This window comes from Dermacentor variabilis, chromosome 4 (assembly GCF_050947875.1).
Source record: "Dermacentor variabilis isolate Ectoservices chromosome 4, ASM5094787v1, whole genome shotgun sequence".
NCBI classification, from domain to species: Eukaryota; Metazoa; Arthropoda; class Arachnida; order Ixodida; family Ixodidae; genus Dermacentor; species Dermacentor variabilis.
In genome coordinates this window covers 92882227-92888226 of record NC_134571.1, presented here as the reverse complement: position 1 = coordinate 92888226, position 6000 = coordinate 92882227, and positions in this window count along the sequence as shown.

Here is a 6000-nt window from a genome sequence, read left to right as displayed (position 1 = left end):
CGAAATTTCGAATACGAGTAGTTAGTGGGTGATATTAGATTCGTTTCGAAAAAGAACTGTTCGGTATTTTCGAGCAACTAAAGCTAACCAGATATTGCACAAAAATAAACTGTTTATGTGTGCTTACTGTTCTCACTCCGATAATAATAATAATAATAATAATAATAATAATAATAATAATAATAATAATAATAATAATAATAATAATAATAATAATAATAATAATAATAATAATAATAATAATAATAATAATAATAATAATAATAACCATCGTTATCATCATCATACCATTTCTTTCTCTTAAAACCAACTAGAATATCGGTTGTACCTGTTTTATCTTTGATCCCCGACACCGCTCTCTTACTGCCTCTTAACGTCACGCCTAACATTTTCCGATTCATTGCATTGCTCTTTGCGCGGTTCTTAAATTGTTCTAGAGTTTGTTAACTTCCAAGTTTCTCTGGTGTTGGGCTGCTAAGCACGAGGTCGCGGGGTCGAATCCCGGCCACTGCGGCCGCATTTCGATGGGGGCAAAATGCGAAAACTTCCGTGTACTTAGATTTAGGTGCACGTTAAAGAACCCCAGGTGGTCGAAATTTCCGGATTCCCCCACTACGGCGTGCCCCATAATCGGAAAGTGGTTTTGGCCCGTAAAACCCCATAATTTATCTTCCAAGTTTCTGCCCCATACGTTAGCAGCGGTAGAATACAATGATTAGGCACTTTTCATCGTAAGTGATAAGCTCCTGCAGTCAGGATTTGCTAATGCCGACCGTATGCACTCGAATCATTCTTATTCCTCTGCAAGTTTCCTTATCGTTATCAGTAAACAACCGACTGTTTAGGTCTGGTTGCTGTTCTCACTCTACCACACAAAACGTCACTAATTATATAAAAAAAATGTAACAGCGACGAATGTTTTCGAAGCAATGCAGAAACAAAATAGGTAATGCGAGCTTTGTTTTCGTTCTCGTGGTGATGGCCTACATGACACACGGCGAATTTATCTTGTATTCTGTCATTGAGTGTTGTTGGCAGTAGATCTATGTAGCAGTTTTATCCTTTACGCTGCAACCATGTGGTGCTTTCCTTGTAACGGGCTATTTTACGTTTGGCTACGACACAGAAGTGTTGCAGCAGACGTTTTTTTCCTTTTGTCCCAACTTCCGGTATTTTCCCGGCAACCATTTATTTAGCGCGCGCTTTTCGGAAAGCTAGTTCTACAGCAGCCATTATTTCCTGGGGTGTTTGCAACCAGGCATTAATGTGGTTGAGAGGCTACCGGTGCAGTTTTTTCTGATAAAACTTAGTCATAGTAAGTTTAAAGCTGATCATTTGTCTCTGAAAGCTGTTTTTTTACTGCTTAGTACAGGCGTGGTGTGAAATTATGCAAAACGGATATTTCGGATGCAAATATATGCATCTGACTATTTGAGATTCGGTTCGGGATTCATTACTATTCAATTCATATTCGACAAAAGCGGCATTCACCCACCTCTACCATTCAGATATGCACCACTCGCTGTAGACGAGTGTAGCCGCCTAATGACTACCGCCATCGCTTTTTAGCGCGTGTTTTCGTCCAACCAGTAACAGCAACCAGTTTTCTCACCAGTTATTGGTTTAAGGAGTGCGCTATAACGTAAAGCAATTTGAAACTTTTTCTATTCTGATTCTGCAATCAGCCCTCCACGATAGGCAAAAAAATTCCCTGGAAAGCCTCACTTCGGCTGTCTGTCACGCGACGCCACGAAAACCGCAACAACTCTTCATCTGCATGACGTGTACACAGTGATTATGCACGCTTAGACTGAGCAATTCGGCACCGTTACCTGTGCGTTACTTAACCATGACGAAGGTGAGGCGCACGCAGGACGCGCTTTGCCTACCCACATTTTCTGGTAGGGCAAGGGTTCTTTATTATTTTGTTTCACCGATATCCGATATAATGAAAATACTTTCGTGTTGGATGTGCGATTTCATTATAATGGTTCGGTTCAATGCGCAAATAAAGAGCTATACACAAATGCATAAGCGTCCTGCGCTTATTCAAATGTAGCTGCCGCTGTCTGGAATTGAACCTGTGACCTTGTGATCAACAGCAGAACTAGGGTATTAGTTGGTTGCACGAAGTGGGAAAATGATTAATAAAGCTCCTAATACACATAATCGCAGAATAGGTGCATGAAACTCCATGTGTATGGGTGGGAAAATGATGAATTTGTGCATATGTGTTTAACATCCAGTGTCCATTTGGTCTTAATCTAGCCTTGAACTGCTGGGCGAGAGCGCCCCATGTCTTTCCTGCACTGAATGTTTCGATAAATGTAATGCCTGATGAATAATTTTTTTTATCGGCAACATTGAAATTTTTATTAAGGCTGCATGACGTATGGCATTACCTTCATGTTGGTCTTGCGCAGATGAAGTTGAACATACAATAAGCCAAGGAAAGCAAAGCGAAGATTACTTGCAGAAATTGTTTTAATGAATTCGTAGAAATGATGAAATAAAGGGAAATGAAAGTGGACTGAAAAGAACTTGCAGCAGGTGGGATCCGAGCCCACATCACATTACGCGTGCAGTGGTCTTACCACTTGTTTTTTTGGCGTCATATATACCGTGGGAAAGGAAAAATTGCCTTCTACCCGACTCTAGAAGGTTTCCACATAGCAAACCCGTATCTTTGTAGCTTAGTTCAAGAGTCGGCTGGATGACATTTTTTCTCTTTCATAAACTCTCAAACGTCGGTGAAAGAACAATGACGTCATCAAGGTAGCAGTGGCATGTGGTCCATTTGAATCCGCGCAGAAGAGAGTCAATCATGCGCTCGAAGGTAGCAGGGGTATTGCACAGTCCGAAAGGCATCGCTTTAAATTGGGAGGTACCATCTGGCGTGACGAAGGCGGTCTTTTCGCAATCTCTTTCATGCACTGCGATTTGCCGCTAGCCAGGACCCAAATCAATCGACGAAAAATAACTGGCACCGCGTAAGCAGTCCAGCGCGTCATCAATACGCGGAAGCGGATACACGTCCTTTTTGGTAATCTTATTCAGGTGGCGGTAATCGATACAAAATCTCCAGGTATTGTCGTTCTTTTCAACCAAAACGACAGGTTACGCCCGCAGACTGCAAGAAGGCTCGATAATATCTTTGGAGAGCATTTTGTCCGCCTCCGTTTGGATCACCTGGCGTTCAGCGGCAGACACACGGTAGGGCCGCCGGTGTATAGGAGGAGGGTCACCAGTGTGGATTGAATGGGTTGACGACACCGGTTTGACCTAGCAGGCGATGGCCAAAATCAAAGATGTCTTTATAGGACACCAGAATGCGGCGAACGGCGTCGGCGTAAGCAGGTCGTAAATCAGTAGCTATCATTGGTGTAAACTTGTCGTTGGGCGAAGTAGGAGGGGCAGAAGCTGCCGCAGTGTCGAATCGTGGTTCGGGCGTAAGAACAGCTACTCGACAGTCTTGCAGAGGGGACAGTACAGTGAGAGATACACCCTCAGAAAGTACTTGCAGACACGAACCAAAGTCCAGAAGAGGAAGACACGCTTGATTGTTGACAAGTGTTACAATTGAGCTTGGTAGTGCTATTTGACGGGCCAGGAGGACGTCGAAAAGTGGAGACACCACGCAAGGACCATCTCGAAGTGGTGGAGAAGGCGACATGAGGACGTAAGTCGCAGCATCCGGTTGCAGTTGAACAAATTCAGTAGAAGGAAGTTGGGACTTGTGGTCGTCGGTCGGGTCGGCAAAGTAATGGGGCAGTTCAAGGCGAAGGGTGCCGGTTGCACAGTCAATAATTGGTGAATGGGCAGTCAGAAAGTCGATTCCAAGAATCACTTCGTGGGGACACTCGGCCAGTACAGTGAATAGGACTAAACTGGACGGCCGCTAATGGTAACACGGGCGGCGCAGATTCCCATCACGGCTGTTGTACTGCCAATAGCTACTCTGACGGCGGACGACTCGGCAGGTGTCAGGACTTTATGGAGACGGATACGAAGATCTGATTGCATAACCGACACCTGAGCGCCAGCATTGATAAGAGCTTGAATGGACACATCACCAAAAAATTTTTCAAGCAGGTTTGGTTGAGCATAGAACGACAGAAAGCTGAGCTAGTTGGTAAGGATTCATTATGCAAAAAAGAAGTGAGGCGTGCAGACAGGACACAAGAGTAGACAACCGGCGTTCGTGTTGTCCACTTCTCTACTCTTGTGTCCTGTCTGCACGCCTCACTTCTTTTTCGCTGGTTGAGCAGCAGGGGTCAGCAGAGGTTCTGCGGTCCGAGTCGTCAATGCAGCCTCACCTCCGGGGGCTGCATTGCTTAGTTTCCCGAGAAACGGTGCGCGTAGGACGGGGACGCGGGACGTCGAGGTGTAGGCAAACGGGTCTGACGGCGATGCGGCGAGGACGAGGGGATAGTGGTATTTCGCCGAGAGGGAAGGCCGGCATGGTATGGTTCAGAGAGGGGCGACAGAGGCCGAGGGTCTCGGTCGAAGCGACGATCAGCATATGGTCGAAGTGAGGAGTACCAGGGGTTACTACGGCAGTGGCGGTAGATCTGACCGACCCGGGAGCAAGCAAATCAAAGTGGCCTGTCATCCGGTGTTCGCCACTCAGAATGGTTCCGATAGCAATTCGGGAACGACTGCCGAGGTGCAGCAGAGGCAATGACCGGAGCGATAGGGGTGGAACGGGGGCGGACGGCAGACTGGATGTCCATGTTTGCAATTTCTGGCGGACAACAGCTTGAATGAGCGAGATGGTCATGTTGTCATGCGTATGGGTGCAGTGAGAACTTAGAGCCATAGCCTCAAGTTCGCGACAGATGACCTGTGTCAAGCTTGGCGTTGTAGGCGGATGTCAGGCCGGAGGGTCGTTATGTGACGCCGGAGGGTCCTTGCAGGAGGAAGTGGCAGCCGTATTCGGAAGTCGGTCGAAGCGTTGTACGATGCGTTTGCTCTTCGCTTGCTCGAAATTCCGGCATTCCTTAATGATGGACATAACTGTCGAGCAGTTCCTGCAAGGCAGGAGGTTGAACGCATCGTCCGCGATGCCCTTCAAGATGTGTCCAACCTTACCGGCCTCCAGCATGTCCGCGTCCGCTTTACGGCAGAGAGCCAGAACGTCTTGAATATGCGCGACGTACGATTCGGTTGATGTCTGGGCACAAGACGCTAGCTCTTGCTTGGCTTCCATTTGATGTCCCACTGGTCTTTTGAAAAGATCGCGTAGCTTTTCCTTGCAGGAGTCTCAGCTTTTAATGTCGGCTTCATGCGTCTCGAACCATACCTTCGTGGTTCTTCCCAAGTAAAAAATCACGTTGGCCAACAAAAGTGTGACATCCCGCTTGTTGTGCTTACCGACGTGTTCATACGACGTCAGCCAGTCTTCCACGTCGACCTTGCCAGTGCTGATGAAGTTTCCCGGGTGACGTAGCTGGGTTAGCACTACTTCCGCTGGTGTCTGAGAGGCGGAGGCAGCGTCAGTAGCCATAACAGTGGAACCGATGTGACGCCCGCTGCGAAGCTTGTGGGGTCTCTCACACCCGTGCTCTTGGGACAAAGGAACGACAACACAGTAGTGCAAACAGCCACAAGGGCATTTATTGCACCTTTCATATATCAATGCCTGCAAGCCGAGTTGCTATCCACAAAACATGCCGATGGGCGCGCGACAAATCTAGAAGTCCGACTTAGCGCGACCTCATAGCGAGCGAATATGTTCGCCCCATGCTGGATCCCAACGCCTGGTCGTGCGCGTGTACGGTCACGCCAACGGTGGCGCATTCCGAGGCGGCCACGCGAGGCGGTCTCGCAGAAGCATGGGTCGGCGGCGCGCGGGACGTCCACGCTGTTTGCCGACCCGCCGGGAAAGAGACCGCCTGTTCTCCCCTGCGCCCCCAAGTAACCCTGCCGTGAGGCGGCGTTAGCAGCGCAACACTCGCGCCATCTCTCGCACTGCGCCCCAACCACATCGACCGCCGCGGG